The sequence below is a fragment of the Chlorocebus sabaeus genome, chromosome 7 (assembly GCF_047675955.1).
Source record: "Chlorocebus sabaeus isolate Y175 chromosome 7, mChlSab1.0.hap1, whole genome shotgun sequence".
NCBI classification, from domain to species: domain Eukaryota; kingdom Metazoa; phylum Chordata; class Mammalia; order Primates; family Cercopithecidae; genus Chlorocebus; species Chlorocebus sabaeus.
The window spans coordinates 101,481,430-101,504,157 of NC_132910.1; the positions used below are offsets into that span (position 1 = coordinate 101,481,430).

A 22,728-nucleotide genomic window follows, 5' to 3' on the forward strand; every position below is an offset into this window, starting at 1 on the left:
TTTAACTTCATTCTAACAAGAGGAAAAAATCTATTATAATATTAACAGTTCCTATTAGGGCAGGTTTTAACACAGTAAATAAAAATGTTCTTTGATATTTAAAACAACATATGTATAAGGAAACTACAAAAAGCTTATCCAAAAAGTACAAAACATAGAAATTTATACTTGACAATAATGACCTACTTAAAATATTTCATGGGCTCTATTAAAAGGGGAGTAAGAGGAGTGAGGGTATAAGGTATACATTAAATTTACACCAAATAGAAAATCCGCTCTTATAAAACACAGTATCTTCTTCACATACTGCTCACAGAAAAATGCAGTTTTATAATTTGCCAAAATAAATCATCTGAAAATTATTAGCAGGCATCATGCCATTATTACTTTATTTAAATGGATACTCTCAGCAATATATAAAAACAGTAAGCATGTACTATGTTATTATACATCAATAAAGGCCATATTTCATATGTACATAAAAATTTTTCTGGCCCTAATTAAAAAAAAATTTAAAGAGTAAAAGTGAGGCTGGGCGTGCTGGCTCACGCCTGTAATCCCAGCACTTTGGGAGGCCGAAGCGGGCGGATCATGAGGTCAGGAAATCAAGACCATCCTGGCTAACACGGTGAAACCCCGTCTCTAACAAAAATACAAAAAATTAGCCGAGCGTGGTGGCAGGTGCCTGTAGTCCCAGCTACTTGGGAGGCTGAGGCAGGAGAATGGCGTGAACCCGGAAGGCGAAGCTTGCAGTGAGCCGAGATCGCGCCACTGCTCTCCAGCCTGGGCGACAGAGCGAGACTCCATCGCAAAAAAAAAAAAAAAAGATCGAAATGTGAAATCTAATTTCTTCATTTTGTTAGTAACTTCCAAATACTAAAAAGTTACTGAACTGCTTTTATCTTCCTACTTAAACCTATTAATTGGTAAAACACCAAAAAAAGTAGATACTGACCATGGAATCATATATTTACATTCTTCTTATCAAATAATCATTTATAGGTGCACATGCATAGTATAACTCTAGATAAATATACTACACAATTGTATGAGATACTTCATAAAGTTTTGAGCTAAAACATTTGTAATTCTATTTATTAAACCCTCCTATCTCGCCTTCAAGATTTGGCCAAATATGTCTAACAGGTGAACAGAGATACACTCATATTTCTAAACACAAAGATGCCACATCCAGCAACTCTCCAACTTACTATATTAAGTAACTGCTATGTGAAAAGCACTAGGCTGGGAGATATGGGGGATATAAGTGTTTCCCTGAAAGTTTAGGATGCAAATAGGAGACTAAGACATGGAAGCAAATAACTACAAAGAAAAGCATACACATATATTATTAATGGAAGTTCAAAAATACCGTAAGACTGGTTGAAATGGAAAAAAAGGAGGGTTATGATAAAAAGGATGAGGCGAGTATTTAAGTGATATCGCCAGTGGTAACCTAGAATAAACTTTCTTTGCTGGTGACCTAAAGTAGTTATTTAAATCAGAGGACAACTCCTGTAAGCACAAAAAGTTGGGGAATCTTTGAAGAGTATAAATATTTCCTTTACTCTGAAGGTCATTTTTTCTGCTTGTTAAAATGATTTCCTACTCCATTTATAAACAAACTATAATCTAGACAGACTTCCAAGCCTATAAAATATTATCTAAGGAAAAAATATTCATATTCATTCTAGCCTCAAATATCAAATTAAGGTGTAGAGAATCAGCCAGTATAATGTAATGTTTACTGGCACATAAAAAGCATTCAACAAATATTAGTAACTATTTTATAAACTCCAATAAGATGAAGACGCAAATGCTAAATAAAAAATTCACACTCTTAAATCTGATAGAATTCCCAGGGATTATATCATTTTATCCATTAAACAAATATTTACTGATCTAGTAAGTATATACTTCACCAGGCACTGAAAAATACAAAAAAAAAAAAAAAAAAAAAAAAAAGACAAGCATGTTTTCGACTCTTACACTAGTACGAGAAATAATGACATGCAAATAAAGAAAGTACTTTCTAAGTTGTTAGTTATGAAATCAATTTTAAAAGGGCTAAGACAGAGAATCTCCTGTACCAGGAAAACACCCTGGTAGGGTGGTCAAGAAGGCTTCTCAGCAGGTAACTAAGAAGGACGTAAAAGTTAATTTTTACCTTATACACTGTTGGTGGGAGTGTAAATTAGTACAGCCATTAAGGAAAAGAGTATGGAGGTTCCTTTAAAAATTAAGACAACTACCAAATGATGCAGCATTCCCACTACTGGGTACACAGCCAAAGGAAATAAAATCAACATGCCAAAGAGATACCTGCATTACCATGTTTATTGCAGCACTATTCACAATAGCCAAAAGATGGAATCAACCTAAGGATTCATCAATATATGAAGGATATATATGCATATGTATATTATTCATCCCTAAAAAATGAAATCCTGTCATTTGCAACAACGTGGATAGACTTGGAAGACATTATGTTAAGTAAAATAAGCCAGGTACAAAAAGACAAACACCAAATGACCTCACCATATGTGAAACCTAAAAAAGTTGATTTCAGAGCAGTACAGAATAGAATAGTAGTTACTAGAGGCTGAAGAGGGTAGGCGGAAGGTGGAGACATGGAGAGATTGGTCAACAGGCACACAATTACTGTTGGATTCAAGAACTAAGTATGTTCTAATGAACAGTCGGGTGACTGTGGTTAACAATATTGTATTGTACATTTCAAAATAGCTAGAAGAGAGGATTTCAATTTAATTGTACATTTTGAAATAAGAAAATAGTATAATTGGATTGTTTGTAACAGATGAATGCTTGAGGGGATGGATATCCCACTTTCCATGATGTGATTATTTCACATTGCATCCCCGTATCAAAATATTTCATGTACTCCATCAATATATATGCCTACCTTTGGGAGGCGGAGGTGGGTGGATCACGAGGTCAGGAGTTTGAGACCAGCCAGACCAACATGGTGAAACTCTAATCTCTACTAAAAATACAAAAACTGGCCAGGTGTGGTGGTGTGCACCTATAATCCCAGCTACTCAGGGGGTTGAGGCAGGAGAATCACTTGAACCTGGGAGGCTAAGGTTACAGTGAGCCGAGATCACATCACTGCACTCCAACCTGGGCAACAGAGTGAGATTCCATCTCAGAAAAATAAAAATAATTGTATATATATACACACACACACATATATATACTATATACCCACAAAAATTAAAAATTAAAAAAAGTCTGTTGTTATCATCCAGATGAAAGACAGTTATCAGATCTAAAGTGAGTGAAATGATGTAAGAAGTATATAATTTCTAGAGAAAATATAAAGATTGAATTCCCAGGACATTTGAATGCATGGCTAAGAGGAAAACAAAGAATTCAAGGATGACTCTTTTTTTTTTTTTTTTTTTTTTTTTTTTTTTGAGACAGAGTCTCGCTGTGTCACCCAGGCTGGAGTGCAGTGGCCGGATGTCAGCTCACTGCAAGCTCCGCCTCCCGGGTTCACGCCATTCTCCTGCCTCAGCCTCCCGAGTAGCTGGGACCACAGACGCCCGCCACCTCGCCCGGCTAGTTTTTTGTATTTTTTAGTAGAGATGGGGTTTCACCGTGTTAGCCAGGATGGTCTCGATCTCCTGACCTCGTGATCCGCCCGTCTCGGCCTCCCAAAGTGCTGAGATTACAGGCGTGAGCCACCGCGCCCGGCCAGGATGACTCTTATCTTTATGATTTGGAAGGTTAGGGTAAATGAAAATCAAGAATTCTTTTTGAAATATTAATTATGATGCAATGAAGATGATACAAGTTGAGTATTCCTTACCCAAAATACTTGGGGCCAGAAGTGTTTTGTATTTTGAATTTTGGGATATTTGCATTATATTTACTGCTTGAGCATCCCTAATCTAAAAATCCAAAATCCAAAATGCTCCAATGAGTATTTCCTTTAAAACTCAGGTCAGCACTCAAAAAGTTTTAGATTTTGGAGCATTTTGAATTTCAGAGTTTTGAATTAACAATACTCAACCCATAGCAGCTCACATTTATAGAGTGTTCACTATATGCCAGACACTGTTTCAAATGGATCTTACCTCTCACAACTGCATTACAACCCTCAATTTCACAAATAAGAAAATTGAGGGATAAGAAGTTATTCAAAAAGGTTAAAAATTTGAAAAGTTTTAGTAAAAATACCAAAACTTAAGCTGTTTGAATCCGGAGCCCTTGCTCTTAACAATCCAGTTACACAGTACTGTGATGTTTGTGAGATAGCCAAGTACATATATAAAATTAGGTTGAACAAGTATGGCACTCAGAAAAAGAATTTGAACTAAAGTTTCTGATTTTTAAATTAGAATATTATAACATGTAAGAGCTACGGAAACAGACTGAATCAACTAGCAAAGAAATCTAAATAAAAAGAGAAGGTGTAGGATAAAGTCCCAAGGAAATCCAGTATGTAAACACAATAGAGAAAAAGAAAAAAATGCAATGGAGAAGGAGTGATTAAGAGAGCGAATAAAATTCTGCTGATGGTCAGGAAAGGGAGAACAGTCAACAGCATTAGACACTGAGATGAGGTTTATGAAAATGAAAAAAAAAAAAAAGATAAACATTGGCTTTGGTTACATTGAGGTCGATGATTCCCATGGAGAAGTTTCAAGGGAGGGTGGTGGTGGTGGTGGTGGTGGTGGTCGTGGTGAAGGAAACAGATTCCCTTGAAGCCAGGTCACCATGAGGAAGCTCAGACAAAAGAGAGACAATATACGAAAGAAGCTGACAAAGATTTACCATTAGACTGACAGGAAAGTACTATATTGAGTCAACCAATTCAAATGCTAATCTCATTTGGAAATACCCCCACAGACACAACCAGAAATAATCGTTACTCTGGGTACCCCATAGCCCAGTCAAGTTAACACATGAAATTAACCACCAAAGTTTTTTTTCCACATTTTGGCTATTGTGAATAGTCTGCTATGAACGTGTACATACATGTATTTGTCTGAGTAACAACTTTCAAATCTTTTGGGTATATATATAGAGGTGATATTGCTGGGTTGCATGGTAACTCTATGTTTAAATTTTTGAGGAAACAGTTTATGCGAAACTGTTTTTCATAACAGCTACATCATTTTACATTCCACCAACAGCATATGAAGGTTACATCTTCACCAATGTTTGTTATTGTCTTTTTACCTTAGCCATTCTAGTGGGTGGTTGTGGTTTGGATTTGCAGTTTCCTAAATATTTCCAAATAATATTAAATACATTTTCATGTCTTTGTTGGCAATTTGTATTTCATTTTTGGAGAAAAATCAACTCAAGTCCTTTGCTCATTTTTTAATTGGATTGTCTTTTTGTTTTTAAATGGGAAGACTTATTACATATTCTGAATATAAGACTTCAGTATATAAGTGATATAACATTTGCAAATCTCAGGCTGGGCACTGTGGTTCATGCCTGTAATCCCAGCACTTTGGGAGGCCGAGGAGGGTGGATTGCTTGAGCTCAGGAGTTTGTGACCAGCTAGGCAACATTATAAAACCCTATCTCTACCAAAAATACAAAAAAAAAAAAAAAATCAGCTAGGCATGGTGGCACATGCCTGGAGTCCCAGTTACTCAGGAGGCTGGAGGCAAAAGGATTGCTGGAGCCTAGGAGGTCAAGGCTGCAATGAGCCACAATCTCACCACTGCACTCTAGCCCGGGTGACAGAGAGAGAGAGAGAGAAACCTTGTATCAAGTAAAAAAAAAATCTGCAAATCTTATACTGTAGACTGTCTTTTCACTTTCTTGATAAAAGTAAAATATCCTGTGATGCACAAAATTTTTAATTTTGATGACAACCAATTATCTAATGTTTATTTTCGTCTTCATGCTCATAGTATTCTAACAAACTATTTCCAAATCCAAAGTCATAAAAGTTTACCACTATGTTTTCTGATAAGAATTTTATGGTTGTCATCACTGATGGGCTGATACTCTGCTAAAAACAATGGGCAATTAAAGGTAATTAACAGCTTAATCAAAAATATTTGCATTGTTACCACCCTTCTATTTCTTTTTTTTTTTCTTTTTTTTTTTTTGAGACGGAGTCTCGCTCTGTCGCCCAGGCTGGAGCGCAGTGGCCGGATCTCAGCTCACTACAAGCTCCACCTCCCGGGTTTACGCCATTCTCCTGCCTCAGCCTCCCGAGTAGCTGGGACTACAGGCGCCGCCACCTCGCCCGGCTAGATTTTTGTATTTTTTAGTAGAGATGGGGTTTCACCGTGTCAGCCAGGATGGTCTTGATCTCCTGACCTCGTGATCCGCCCATCTCGGCCTCCCAAAGTGCTGGGATTACAGGCTTGAGCCACCGCGCCCGGCCCACCCTTCTATTTTATATCATGTCATTTTATTATGTAAGCAGATTGTATTTAACAATATTATCTAAGGTAAAGAACAGAAAAGCAAAGTAGATTTGGGAAATAAGGCCAGTAAATACTTAAAACTGCCTAAATAATCATACACCATGCATCCGTTGGTCAAATCAGAATCTCAATAAGGGACCTGAAATATAACATTTTTGTATACTATAATTTTAAATAAACCCACAAGTAAAAACTATATCCAGGTTTCCATTGGCTGCTTATATATGAACCCATTAATATTTTAAAGAATGACCATTTGAGATATTAAAACTAGTGAGCTGTAGGTATATGCTGATATTACAAAGAACGACTTTACCTACAAGAAGTGCTTAAAGTAATGGAGAATAATGAGCACTGAATTATAGGCATGATACTCTCTTTAGACAGATATGTGACTTGGTGATACCAGTAAACACTTCCAAAAACACTATCTACATCAAAAAGCATCCCTCATATAATTGCTTTACAGTTTCTTAAATAAAGTACTATAAAAGAAAAGACATAGGTTTATTTTAATCTTTTTGTTTCTCCTTTTATTGAGACAGGGTCTCAAGCTATTGCCTAGGCTGGAGTGCAGTGGCACCATCATGGCTCACTGCAGCCTTGACACCCTGGACTCAAGAGCTGGGATCACAGATGCATGCCACCATACTCAGTTAATTTTTAAAAAATTTTTTTGTATAGATGGTGTCACCCTATGTTGCCCAGGCTGGTCTCAAATTCCTGGACTAAAGTGATCCTCCTGCCTCGACCTCCCAATATGTTGGGATTACACGTGTAAGCCAACACATCCAGCCTATTTATTCTATTTAAAATTACTCTGCTATGTTATAATCAAAGACTCATTAAATAATGATGGTAATCAGTTCGACTTGTAGATCTGTGTAACTGCTTATATCTATGCTTAAAAAGAGAAAACAGGTGCCTGAAATTACATATCTTTAAAAATAATCTAGTAAGATATTCTAAGAAAACAAAATCTAGGCCTGGCACAGTGACTCCCACCTGTAATCCCAGCACTTTGGGAGACTAAGGTGGGCAGATCACGAGGTCAAGAGATTGAGACCATCCTGACCGACATGTTGAAACCCTGTCTCTACTAAAAATACAAAAATTAGCTGGGCATGGTGGTGTGTGCCTGTAGTCCCAGCTACTCGGGAGGCTGAGGTAGGAGAATTGCTTGAACCCAGGATGCGAAGGTTGCAGTGAGCCGAGATCACGCCACTGCACTCCAGCCTGGGCGACAGAGCGAGACTTCATCTCAAAAAAAAAAAAAAAGGAAAAAAAATCTAAATACCTTCTAAACTACCAGAAGGAAGCCACTCAATGTGATTACATATCTGATATACATCAGATTCATATTTAAATAAACAAGTAAGATTAATATTTGATTCCTTTTTAAGGTTGATGAAAGCAAACCATTCACAGTATATAACTGCTGAACTCAGCCTATATAACTGTGCTCTGAAAGAATTAAAAATATGTGGAAGTCTTACATTTTACGCATGAGGAAACACAAATGAACAGAAAAGGCTAACAAATTTTTCAGCAGCTGGAAATGCTAAATTTAATTACTGAAGAGAAATCATGCAGAGAAGCTGGCTGCTGAACATGATTTAGAAAGAATGCAGGAAGTCATGTAAAAGTATGAAGAAATTTTGCAGTATCCAATAATACAAAACTTAGAATTCAAAAATATATAGATAATACATATGATTCTGAAAAAATCTATAGATTAGGAATACATTACAGTTTTAGACCCAAAGCAACAACAAAATATTTTTTAAATATTTAAACCTAGACCATTAATATAACAGAAGTTATGAATTAATATTAAATATGAAACAAAATAGGTAACACTATTTGTCTTTAATTAGACAGAAAAAACAATCAAAATACTAAATGAATATCTAAGAATAAAACTTGTTGAAAGGAATATCTGTTGGAGAATTATATTTTCTACTTCATAACAAATCTCTGACATAAGAATTTTATTTATACAACTTGTGATTTCAAATCTTAGAATTTATATATATACATCCATATATAAATATATAATATATACAAGCACACACTATACAAGCACATACACAAGAATAATATTTCCTTGTATGGAAAACTCACTTTTTATCTGTTCATCCATTGATAGAAAAGGTATTTGAATAGTTTTGTCACTTTAATTTGTAATTATAACTGGTATTCTCCTTCCTGTTCATACCTTTCCCAATTCTCTATGAATCTTGATATTCTCAAATTTTATAATTTTACATATTTAAAAATAAGTAAAATTTCTTCATCCAAATTTTTTCTTTATTTTCAGTTTTAATGTTTGTTAACTTTTCATTGTAGAAATATCTAACATGACGAATCTACTGATATACTCCTTTGACATTGTCTGGTATGTTTAAAACACGAGAAAATTATTATCTTCAGAAACCTAAAAAATGTTATGCTGTGTTCTGACACCTGATCCATAATACAATACCCACATTTAATTTCCACAGAGCTAATCATGCCTTCCTGATCTTCATGCAGAAGAGACTAGAATATTAATTTATTTTTTTCAAATGAACCTGATAATCATTTCTCTGAGTTCTTTAAAATATCTTAGTGGAAATTTTATTATGATTATAGATCAGAATGTTGTGGTTTATTATAGTGCCTCTTTTTTTAAATATACATAAAAGCCTATAAAAACAAGCATATCAAATTAGGCCAACTAAAAATCTTCAATAAATTTCAAAGTCAGAAATTCTACAGACCATACTATCTGCTCATAAGTTAACAAAATAAGAAAAGAATAACAAAATTTGAACTAATAATAAAGTACAAATTCCCTGGAAAATAAATAACTACTACATCAAAAAAGACCGACTATTTACAACATAAAAATGAGAACATCACGTAAAAAAAAAAAAAAAAAAAACAAAAAAAGGATGAAACCACTGCGGTGAACAGAAGAAAATTCATACCCTGACTTGGTTTTATCACTTTAAAAAAGGTGAAACTAAGCATTCAAATAAACAAAACCAAAACAAAACAAATGCAGGAGAAAAACAATATAGTTACCACCAGTTACAAATGAATTAAGAGAACAATTAACTTATCCCAGTGGATAAATAAGTCCCAGACGTGGCCCTTTGAAAAAACAAAATGGCCAATCTATTTATTTCATAACATTGGCCTATTACAAAAGAAACCAAGAACACTTTTAAATAGTTGTAAAAATCCTTTAAAGTTAGAAATGGTTATGTCAAAAAAAAAAAAAAAAAAAATACCCTAGGGACGCAGGCAATGGCTCAAGTCTGTAATTCCCACACTTTGGGAGGCCCGGAAGGACTGCTTAAGGCCAGAAATTCAAGACAAGCCAGGGCAACATGGAGAAACCCCATCTCTACTACACTTGATCTTAGCCAAAAGGCCGAGAAGCGATCCCCCCATCTCTACAAAAAATACAAAAATTGGCTGTGAGTGGTGGCTACTCAGGAGGCTGAGGTGGGAGGACCTTTTGAGCCCGGAAAATAGAAGTTATAGCCAGGTCAAACTGGGCCACTGCACTCCAGCCTGGGTGACAGAGTGAGATCCCATCTCGAAAACAAACAAACAAAACAAAAAAACGCACCCTTCATCTGGTAGGATTTATCCACATAATATAAGATAGGTTTTAAAAATTTATTAATATACAGCATTATTTTTAGGGATGACATTAAGAACACAATATAATTTAACAGATGATAAAGAAAAATATAAAATTCAATAGCTACCTATATAAATATGTATCAACAAAATGCAGAATACAAAATTATAAACAGGAGCATGTAATACCACAGAATAGAAAGAACATAAATGTCAAATAATGAAGACCTCTTAAAATAAAGATAGAGATATAAAAATATATACTGGATTATTATAGAAAGCACAAAAAATCAGAACGCTCAGTATATGCCCACATGAAGATGTTATTTTAAGTAAAAAAGAAAAAAGCAAGGTGCACAACAGTATGTACATGATACATTCATCAATGTAAAAGAATACAAAACATATTTGTATGCCCTGTATAAAATATTTCGGGGGCAGAGGGGAACATAAGAAACTGATAATACTGATTCCCCTAAGACAGAAAAGTTTTTCCTGTAAACTCTTTTGTATGCTTAGAATTATGAATATATTATCCATCTTAAAAACAATACTTAAATTTTAAAAATTTAGATGGATGTTGGCTTCTAAGTAGGATGTATAAAAGTTGCAAGAAATTACTGCTCCAACACTAATAATGATAGGATGCAAAGAAACATAAATGAACTGAATTCCAGAAAGTGTCCCATCCTAAAATCTTACCTTCTTTCATCCCTAGATCTATTCTTAAAGTTGAAAATACTACATTAAGTAAAACAAGTCAATCACAAAACACTACATATCATATAAAACTATAATTACAATGTTATCAAATCAGCAGAATAGGCAAATCAATAGAGACAGAAAGCAGATTCATGGTTGTCTAGGGGTAATTTGGGGACAAATGGGGAGTGACTAATAAACGGTCCAGGGTTTCTTTTTGGGGTGATTAAACTGTTCTAAAATTGATTGTGATGATGGTGGCAAATCTGTCAACATACTAAAAACCAATGAATTGTACACTTTAAATGGGTGAATTGTAAATTATATGAATTATATCTCATTAAATTTGTTTTTTTATATATTGTTCAGTACTTGAGACATTTCTGTAAGTTTTGGTTGTCCTAACATTTTTTTAAAAAAATTAAAGAAATTTAACAACTATTTGTAATGTGTGGTTCTTCAATGGATACTTGTTAGAAGAATTAGGGTAGTAAAGACATTTTTAAAACAACTGTGGAAATCAGGATATTAAGTGTTAGAACACATTCGTGAATTATTGTCACTGATTTTTACAAATGATGATGTTGTAACTATATAGGAAAACATCCTCATGTTTTAAAGATTCACACTAAAGTACTAAGTGGTCAATTGTCACAAAGTCTATAATGTACTTTAAAACACTTCAGCAAGAAATAAAAATCAAGCAAATTGTTAAATCTAGATAATGGGTGTTCATTATACTATTCCCTCTACTTTTATATATTTTTATAATTTACATAATAAAAAGAGAAAAGCCAAAAAAAAAGTTCCATTAACTTAATGACTGGGTGATGAACGATAAGGAAAAAAATTTATGAAACACAATATAAACCCTTGAATTAGTCCCTAAGAAACATGAGAGTCATATGTAATAAAGAAAGCTTGGCAAACCAAAGAGAGCAAAGAGAGATCGTTTTGGAGAAACTGATTAAAAGCATTTAAAGAAAATAAGATTAGAGTCTTATATAATACAAATAAAAATATCTCAGATATTTTAAAGATTAAAAATCAATCAGGCACATTGGTTTATGCGTGCAATCCCAGCACTTTGGGAGGTCAAAGTGGGAGGATTAGTTGAGCCCAAGAGTTTGAGACCAGCCTGGGCAACAGAGTGAAACCCCCATGTCTTCCAAAAATAGAAAATTAGCCAAGCATGGTGTCACACACCAGTAGTCCCAGCTGCTCGGGAGGCTGAGGTAGGTGGATTGTTTGAGCCCAGGAGTTTGAGACCAGACTGGGCAACACAGCGAGTCCCCGTCAATACAAAAAGTTTTTTAAAAAATTAGCTAGGCATGCTGGCACACACCTGTGGGGCCAACTACTCAAGAAGCTGAGATGGGGGGATCACTTGACCCCAAGAGGTCAAAGCTGCAGTGAGCCATGATCATGCTAACAACCTACAGTCTGGACAACAAAGTGAGACACTGTCTCAAAAAAATAATAATAATAATAATATATATATCCTTATATATATTCTATGTTTATACATATTATTTATATATATTATAATATATTCTAGATAAAAAATATATATATAATATATATATTCTAGATAAAATATATATAATATATATTCTAGATAAAATATATATATTTAAACCATATATATAAAACCAATAAAAATTGTTAAAATGTTTTATATACACAAAAATATATAAAACCACAGAGAAACAAGAAAAAAGTGTGTGTGTGTATATATATATGTAAAACCACGGAAAATCTAGAATACACAAGAGAACATTTAAATAATCTTGAAATGTAAAATAATTTACTAAACCTAAAAATAAGGAAAGCGATAATAAAGGAAAAACTTTCAATTAAATTGCATTACAATTTAGAGACTATAAATCTATAATACAAATCATGATAAAAAGAAAGTTCTGAGGGAAAATATTACAACAAATAAAACAGAAGAAAAAACTCTTATCATATAAAGTCATATAAAAATCAGTAAGAAAATCACTAATACAGATTTTGTTTTAATGAGCAAAGGAAACAAATAGACATTAAAAACATTAAAACTATCATGATTATAATGAAGCAGTGTTCATTCTCACTAGAAATTAAATGCAATGCGAACTTTAAATAAGATTCTACATGCTTTTATTTATCAAACTGAAAATTATTCAATTATGGCACTGGAACAGAGAAACAAGAAAAAAGTATAAAGTTTCTCAAAATTCATTCTCTGATCCTAAATTTTCACTTAAAAGACTTTAGCCAACTAAAAAATCAGAAATGTAAATAAAGATTTCTGAACACTAAATTCCTCAAAGCTTTATTTACAAAAACAAAATATACATAATTTAAGTGTGTAAGAATGGAGACTGGTAAAATAAGTAAGTACATATTTATATTGGAAATATAAATAGCTGTTACAAATCACATTTTCAAAAATTTTCACAAATGGCAAATTGCTAGCAATACTTTATTTTATTGTCAGATTTTAAAGAAGCATGCATATGACTCTAATTTGGTGAAGGGGTAGATTCAGTTAATAAGTTAAATGAGTATATGTGTATAAAAAAAAAAAAGAAAATAGGTGGCCGGGCGCGGTGGCTCACGCCTGTAATCCCAGCACTTTGGGAGGCCGAGACGGGCGGATCATGAGGTCAGGAGATCAAGACCATCCTGGCTAACACAGTGAAACCCCGTCTCTTTTAAAAATTACAAAAAATTAGCTGGGCGTGGTGGCGGGCGCCTGTAGTCCCAGCTACTCGGGAGGCTGAGGCAGGAGAATGGCGTAAACCCGGGAGGCGGAGCTTGCAGTGAGCTGAGATCCGGCCACTGCACTCCAGCCTGGGTGACAGAGCAAGACTCCGTCTCAAAAAAAAAAAAAAAAGAAACCAGGGTAAAAAATACATAGAACCTTTGCATTAGCTTCACAACCTGTTTTATTTACATCTATAGTTATTTCAAATTAGTCAAAAACAAAAAGCAAAATCCAACGAAGATAAACAGATGTAGACAATAAATGACTTTTATTATTTACATTTCTTATTTTCTAAATTTCCTATATTAAAAAATACTTCATTTTTATAATTAGAAAAATAAACATTTTTAAATTTAAAAATCCATCACTGAGGAAAAAAGCAACTACTTAGGAGAAAAAATGAATAATTTATCATGATTAGCTCTAAAATTGGTGTATACATTACCCTAAAATACATAACACTAAAATATGTAATTGTTAAAATGTTTCACATTCCTTAGAACTGTCAAGAATATGTTCAATAATATAATATATTATTACAATAGGAAAACACTGCCATGAAGTCAACAGAGGCAATGGGGACAGACTGTCCTGGGTTATTGTTATGAAACCTGGGTTCCAGTTCAGAATCATGGATTTAATTGTTCTGTGATCAAAGCTAAATCATATTCACTCAATCTACCTTGCATACATACATCAAAGATGTGTTGTGGTACTGAAATGAGACAATGCGTACTAAATCACTTAATAGATGATGTTAGAGAGGCCACATGCAAAAGATCATCAGTTTATACTGGGTATCAGACTACCAGGTTCAAGTTCAAGCTTCATCACATACTAGCTATATGACCTAGAACAAATCACTGAGCCTCGCTATAGTTTTCTCATCTGTAAAACTGGGCTGAAGATAATAACATTTACCTCAAAGGATTGTTTGATAATTTATTTTATATTTGTTAAGAATTCAGAAAAATAAGTGGTACTATAAAAATGTTTATTTTTAAAAATTTAAAAGTACTCACAAAAATGTTCACTATTTTAATAAAAATATTTTGCTTGCTAATTGGAAAAACATATTTGAATTCTTCATCTAAAAATATATATAGACTGCTATATTTGCCAGACATAGCAGCTCATATATATAATCCCAGCACTTTGGGAGGCTTGAGCTCAGGAGTTTGAGACCAGCCCAGGCAATATGACGAAACTCCATCTCTACAAAAACCAAAACAAAAATTAGCCAGGTGTAGTGGTGTGCACCTGTAGTCCCAGCTACTCAGGAGGCTGAGGTGGGAAGATCACTTGAGTCCAGGAGGTTCAGGTTGCAGTCAGTCAAGATCGCACCACAACATTCCAGCTTGGGTGACACAGTGAGACTCTGTCTCAAAATAATAATGGTCGTCGTCATCATCATCATCATCATCATCATCATCAGCGTTTTCATGGTCTTTATTTAATAAAAAAAGACTCCATTTTCATTACTTCAAAAAAACTGAGAGACCACCTGGTTTGCAGTTCTACTGAAGCTAGCAACAAGTGACCTCTACAGCATGTTAGATAAAATTCAAAGCAACACTGGCCCAAAGAACATTTGAAAATTCTTACTGAAGTGGATTTTAACTCATATACATTCCTAAAGGTAAAATCATTAAGTGATAATCATCAGCACATATGTTTTACAGATATATCACATTAGTTCAAAGAAACTAAAATTCTGAAAGACAACATTCTTTACAAAAATGATTTTCAGGAAACGTGTGCATTAACACATGCACAATGTTTACAAGGTACAATGTTCTGCATGACATAATTTTTTTCATAAATATTCTGTTTATAACCATAAGATTCAGAAACAAAGTTAAGATGTACAGCTAATCAATGATGTCATGACATTCACAGAACCTCTCTGTAAACCAAAAGCATAAAATGTCAAGGATATCCCACTCCAATGATAAGCATGCAATGAACTAAAGAGATGCACATTGCAGATTTACACTGTCATCAATCCTTTGATAATAAATGAAACAAGTCAGCTACTTTACAACCACAAATGGTACATTAAAGAGATGACAACATCTCTTTTTTTGCAGAAGAAGGTAACTAGCAGTAGATAAAATTCAGTTATATTATTTAAGAATGTACAGCATGAATTCAAGGCTGAATACAGATAACCTTTAAAATATAAGCTGTCTCAAAAAAAAAATATATGCCTCATCCTGCAGAGTATCGTTTAAGAGCAATACAGTTAGAACATGAACATGCTTCAACCAATTGAAGTTTGTTGAAAAAGGGTAAAGACTAGTATACATAAGAAAAAATATACGTTTGCTCTCTTAAAATTGACTCTAATGTAGAAGACATGAACAAATATATTTTCTCTGCTAAAATTTTAAGTAAAAACAATGTTTACTTGGAAATATTTCTTGTTTTATTTAAATATTTTATTGTAACACCTTAAAATATTACTATACAATATTGTAAATCTCACAGCACAATAATGATTAAAATGAAAAACTGTATTAGACAAAACATAAAATTAAACAGCTTAGAATAAAGCTGTAATGTATTCTAGGATTAGATCCCATTCACACGTTCTTTAGAAATCTAATAAAATTTGAACCAAATTCATAGATTAGTAATTGGGAGACAGATTATCCGGATATGGATCCAAGTTTTAACTCTAGGTTAGTTCTGCTTTATGCTATTTTCAAACTTATAAAATGAGGGATAATATCAGTACTACCTCAGAGGTTTGTTGTAAGAATTAGTTACTACTTATACACACCTCTAATAGCTACTGAAATAGCACAAGGATTCATGAAATATTAGCTACTGTTGGCACCATCACTCCTTACCTAAATCAAAAATATATATACTGTTCAGATCAAATCAATTTAATCTCTTTCACGACAGAGTGTTTTAGAAACATTTCTTCAATTTTCAATTCCACATTTCCACCTTCCTCATTCTCTCTCATTCATACACCAATTCTACATGTTTACTCCATTATTCTCTCTCATTCATATACAAAAGAACACATACACTACCCACCACCACAGTCACTAAATTTCAAATTTAAAAAAAGTGCACTCTTAACCCATAGTTACAACAAAGAAAACTTCTCCGTAACTAATTAGAAAGTACACTAAGAAATAGATTCCAGGTTAGGATGGTAGGCTGATATTGCAATTACATTTTTTTTCTTCCTCAATTCCAAAAACAAATCAGCAAAAAATAAATAAATAAATAAATAAATAAATAACAAAAATAATTTTTAAAAATAATGAAACAATGTAAGGAACACACCATAAATCACCAAACATCAAAAAATTGGTTGCCAAGGGGAACAAAAACAAACTGGTTCTAGAACTGAGGGAGCAACAAAGCTTAGTTCTTAATCATGTCCCCATGCCCCCAAAGCAATATTGGTAAGCTGACAAAATTCGGATAATTTTCTCAATGCCTTCAAATACAGAGAGAAACAAATTGAGTAGGTAACATTACCTCTTTCCCCTTCTACCTGGAGGTGCCAGAAAAACTTACAGAACAAATACTGGTGAAGCAAGAAATTGAAAAATGGTACTGATTCACTAAAACTGAAGTAAACTCGACTCTACTCTCTTCTCTTAAATGACTGAGGAAAATGATTCAAAGCCTAAGCACATTTTCCCATGAGAACTGTCTACAGTCTAACGAGATAGAATGAACTTGGTAGGAAATATTTAACAAAATCTTAGAAAAAAATTGAGGATTTCTAAGAAAGTCCCCTCACCTATTTCAAATAGTGCTTTCTCTTCATGATAGGCTATAGGATATTCTACAAAATTCAAACTGTAGCTCAGATGGGGGAAATATTACCTTTACACAGAGGATAGAGAGGAAAATAAGTCACTAAGATATCTTGTTGTGTAAGCCAACAGAATATCTGCACAGAGCATTCTAACAATGAACACAACAAAACAAAAAAGCATGGTAGTTACACAAACACACAGCACCAATCAATCAACAAATAAATAAGTTAATAGATTTAAAATAAAACTTTAATATAGAAAAGACAAAAAATCTGATGAGAAAGTGTAACTCAAAGAATAAAAGAAAATTCTTCATGATTATTTTTTCTAATGAACAACATAACAAAAACATAATGCAAATAAAATTCAAAATAAAGTAAGTGATTAAGAGGCTGAAGTCCTAAATAAACAAAATTAGAAACAGAACATAAGCTTTATAGACATAATAAATAAGTTATAAATAAATACCCCAGACAAAATAAAACATTAAAAATGTACTTACTGGTGGAAAAATAAGGCTAAGGATCAAAGAAAGTCAAGCAACTAAGGAATAACTAATATATGTGAAAGACAAACATACAGCTAACATAATATTATTAAGTATTACTAAGTAAGGAAAAACAAAACAAAGTGAAAATGGTATTTCAAATCCAAAAAATTTCCTAAGAACTGAAGGAAAAAGTCAGAATCTGCCTATTATAACAAGAAATTATGTCCCAGGATAATTTGATAAATAATGTTCAATACTGAGCTATATTCCTCTTAAAGAATTTTGTGGACAAAGAAATCACAGGCAGAAGACACAAAAAGCAAATCAAAAATTGAGGGAAAATATCAGACTGTCCTCTGAAAGCAACATTCAAAGTCAGAAGATAACAAAGCAATGTCTACAAAGTTCTAAGAGAATTTAAGTGTTACCCCAAAAAATTAAGTCAAGCAAGGCAGTCATGGCACAGAAAGAGGGAGATGTTAGAGATTACAATTTGACTGAAGAACAGAAGGTGATCAAGGCCAACTATCCACCAGTCAATAGGAATTACGAGTATTTGGATCATACAGCAGATGTCTAGTTACACACATGGGGAGATACTTTGGAGGAAGCATTTGAGCAACATGCAATGGCCATGTTTGGTTACATCACAGATACTGGGACTGTGGAGCCTCTCCAAACAATAGAAGTAAAAACCCAAGGAGTTTCTACTTTTCTTTTTTACTTTTTAGATGAGTGGCTTTATAAGTCCAATGCTGATGAATTCTTCATACCCTGGGAAGTAAAAGTACTTTGTATTGATCAAAGACATTTCAAATTACAATCAATTGGCTGAAGAGAAGAATTTTCATTGTCCAAGCACACTCACGGAACAGAAGTCAAAGTTATAACATATTCAGCAATGCAGGTCTATAATAAAGAAAACCCAGAAGTTTTTATGATCATTGACATTTAAGACCAAAAAAGAAAAGACTCCTAAGAATTGTTTTTTATTTTTTTTCTCTTCCTTTGGGGAAGACAATGTGAATTAATTTCTACAGTATCTTTTGATATACAGTAACTGTAGAACAGAAATTTATAACTTTTTTTCTTTTTTTTTTCTGAGATGGAGTATTGCTCTGTCGCTCAGGCAGGAGTGCAGTGGCATGATCTCAGCTCACTGCAGCCTCTGCCTTCCAGGTTCAAGCAATTCCCATGCCTCAGCCTCCCAAGTAGCTAGGACTACAGGCATGTGCTACCTCATGCCTGGCTAATTTTTGTATTTCTAGTAGAGATGGGGTTTCACCTTGTTGGCCAGGATGGTCTTGAACTCCTGACCTCAAGTGATCTGCCCACCTTGGCCTCCCAAAGTGCTGGGATTATAGGTGCAAACCACCACACCCAGCCAGAAATTTATAACTTGAACTGTGACTTTCAGAAATGGAAAATCAGGGCACATCCTTGGTCTGTGTTCCCCAAACAATCAAACTTTAAAGAATTCTTCAATTCCTAGGGGGCAGTTATGGTCATTCATTTGTTGATTATCTGCTGTGGCAGCAGGTGCCTCATGCCCTTCCATTGCAATGTGAGCCCTCCAGCCTCCCCCCAGAATGGAATGCTGATGTCAGCAGCAGCCTGGTACTAAATCCAATTGGGGAAAAAAAAAAATTGAGAAAATATATTTCCACACCCAGAAAAAAATATATAAAATTAAGCAGAATGCCATTCAAATATAAAGACAGCAAGCAAATATTCTTAAACATGGAAGAACTTTAAGTTTACAACACACATAAGCCCCTTGTGGAAAAAATAATAACCATGATATGCAGCCAATTAAGAACTGAGTCAAAAGAAAGAATCTGGAAATTAAGTTGCGACTAATAAAATGGGGGGAAATGAAGAGTGTGTATTGAATTCACTTAAATAAAGAACAAAAACTCAAGTACTACAAGAATGTGATTATAAACATGAATGTTATAAATTTGGACAACATGAAAATTAAAATATAACTTTAAAAATTAGGAGGTGAGGGTAGAGAAAAGAAAAGGAACATACAAGTGTTTAATATCCTCAGCTTCCATAAGAGGGTATGAATTGACATATGAGGTCAGGAGATCGAGACCATCCTGGCGAACACGGTGAAACCCCGTCTCTACTAAAAATACAAAAAACTAGCCGGGCGAGGTGGCGGGCGCCTGTAGTCCCAGCTACTCCGGAGGCTGAGGCAGGAGAATGGCGTAAACCCGGGAGGCGGAGCTTGCAGTGAGCTGAGATCCGGCCACTGCACTCCAGCCTGGGCGACAGAGCCAGACTCTGTCTCAAAAAAAAAAAAAAAAAAAAAAAATCAGCAACATCGCCGGGCGCGGTGGCTCAAGCCTGTAATCCCAGCACTTTGGGAGGCCGAGACGGGCGGATCACGAGGTCAGAAGATCGAGACCATCCTGGCTAACACGGTGAAACCCCGTCTCTACTAAAAATACAAAAAACTAGCCGGGCGAGGTGGCGGGCGCCTGTAGTCCCAGCTACTCCGGAGGCTGAGGCAGGAGAATGGCGTAAACCCGGGAGGCGGAGCTTGCAGTGAGCCGAGATCTGGTCACTGCACTCCAGTCCGGGCTACAGAGCAAGACTCCGTCTCAAAAAAAAAAAAAAAAAATCAGCAACATCAGAGAAGGGTAGAGCACAATGGCAGAATAGAGGCCTATCCCGTTCGTTCACCCTGCTGCAACACCAAATTTTAACAACTATCTGCACACAGTAAAGCACCATCCCAAGAACCAAAAATCAGGTGAGTGATCACAGTACTTGTTTTTAACTTCACATCATGGAAAGAGGCATTGAGCAGGGCAGGAGAGACAGACTTGAATCACTGATGCCACCTCTGCCCCATCGCCCATCAGTGGCCATGCACTGCAGACAGAAACTGCACTTTGAGGAAGGAGAGCTCAGTGACTGGAGGACTTTACATTCATCTCAGTGCTGCCCTGTCACAGCAGAGAATAAAGCTATGCTTGGCTCCTTCCACAGACGGAGCATGAGGACCAGCCCTAGCCAGAGGGGAATCACATACCCCATGGGACAGAACATGAGTTTCTTGGCAAGCCTCGCCACCCAGGCTAAAGTACTCTGGGGCCCTAGATAAACCTGAAAGGCAGACTAGGACCCAAGGACTGCAATTTCTAGGCACGTCCTAGTGCTACATTGGGCTTAGGACCAGTGAACTAGGGTGGCACGTGACCTAGAGAGACACCAGCTTGCATGGCGAAGGAAGTGCTTGCATCATCCCTGCCCTAATCCCAGGCAGTGAAGCTCTCATAGCAATGAAAGTTACTCCTTGCTCTGCTTAAGGAGAGGAGAGCAAAGAATAAAGAGGACTTTGACTTGGACACCAGCTTAGCCACAGTAGGATAGGGCACCAGGCAGAGTCATGAGGCCCCATTCCCAGGCCTTAGCTCTCGGATGGTATTTCATTTCTAGACATAAACTGAATCAAAAGGGAAGCCACTGTCTTGAAGGTGAGAACCCAGTCCTGGTAGGATTCATCACCTGCAGATTAAAGAACTCTTGGGCCCCGAATAACCGGCAGTGATAATGAGGGGAATATACCATGTGTCTTGGGCTCTGAGACTTACTAGCTTCAGGGGTGACCCAGCATATTCCCAGCTATGGTGCCTAGAGTGAAACACTACTAATTTTTCAGAAAAGCAGAGGGGAAAAATAAAGGGAACTTTGTCTTGCATCCTATGTACCAACTCGGCTGGGGGTAGAGCAATAAGCTGGCTCTTGGGGTCCCAAAGTCCAGGCTTAGGCTCTTGGACAGCATTTCTGGACCTGCTCTGGGACAGAGGGGAGCTCACTGCTCTAAAAAGCGAGTCTCAGGCATGGCAGCATTTACCACAAGCTGAAAGAAGAGCCCCTAGGCTCTCAGTAAACATCAGTGGTGGTCTGAAGGAATCCCCTGTGGACCGGTGGTGGGGTTGGCCACAGGGAAAGGCACCTCTGCCTGTGGAAAGTGAAGAAAAGAGTAGGAAAGACTGTATTGTGGTTTGAGTGCAGGCATAACGACAGTAGAACAGAATATCAGGTAAATTGCTAAGCTGTTTAACTCCAGTCCCTGGCTCCCAGACAGCACCTCTGGACATTCCTGGAGCCTGTGGGAACTCATGGCCCTGAAGGGAAGAAACTTGGGCAAGACCCAGTGCTGTGCAGGTTTCAGGTCTAACCCAGTGCAGTCCCAGCGGTGGTGGCCACAGACTTACTTGCATCACCACATCCCCAGTTCCAGGTGGCTCAGCAAAGAGAGACAGACTCTGTCTGTATGGGAGAAAAGGAAAAGAACAAGAGTCTCTGGCTGGTAATCCAGATAATTCTTCCACATATTATCTAAGACCACCAAAACGGTACCTCTACGAGTCAGCAAAAAACACAGCCTTATTGGGGTTGGGGTCCAAGTTCTTTCAAATACCTGGAAAGCCTTCCCAAGAAGAACGGTCACAAGCTCAGACCGTGAAGAGTATAATAAATAATTAACTCTTCAATGCTCATAGACTGAAGAACATTAGCAAGTATAAACATCATCCACAAAAACATGACCTCACCAATGAACTAAATAAGGCACCAGAGAACAATTCTGAAGAAACAGAGACATATGACAACTCAGATAGACAATTCAAAATAGCTATTTTGAGGCAACTCAAAGAAAATCAAGATAACACAGAGAAGAAATTCAGAATTCTATCAGATAAATTTAACAAAAGGATTAAAATATTTTTTTAAATCAAGCAGAATGAGTCGGGAGGTGGAGGTTACAGTGAGCTGAGATCCCACCACTGTACTGCAGCCTGGGTGATAGAGCCAGACCCTGTCTCAAAAAATAAAAATAAAAAACTTTAAATATATATATCAGAAATTCTATAATTGAAAAATGCAATTAACATGCTGAAGAATGCATCAGAGTCA

At 35.6% G+C, this 22,728-nt stretch overlaps 1 protein-coding gene and 1 pseudogene across 4 annotated transcripts in view; one reads left to right on the forward strand and one right to left on the reverse strand.

Annotated features, from left to right (window-relative positions):
• Nucleotides 1-22,728, reverse strand: part of LRBA (LPS responsive beige-like anchor protein) — a 764,757-nt gene that overhangs the window by 448,978 nt on the left and 293,051 nt on the right. The window lies entirely within an intron of this gene.
• LOC140712039 (protein archease pseudogene) lies at nt 17,838-21,523 on the forward strand (annotated as a pseudogene).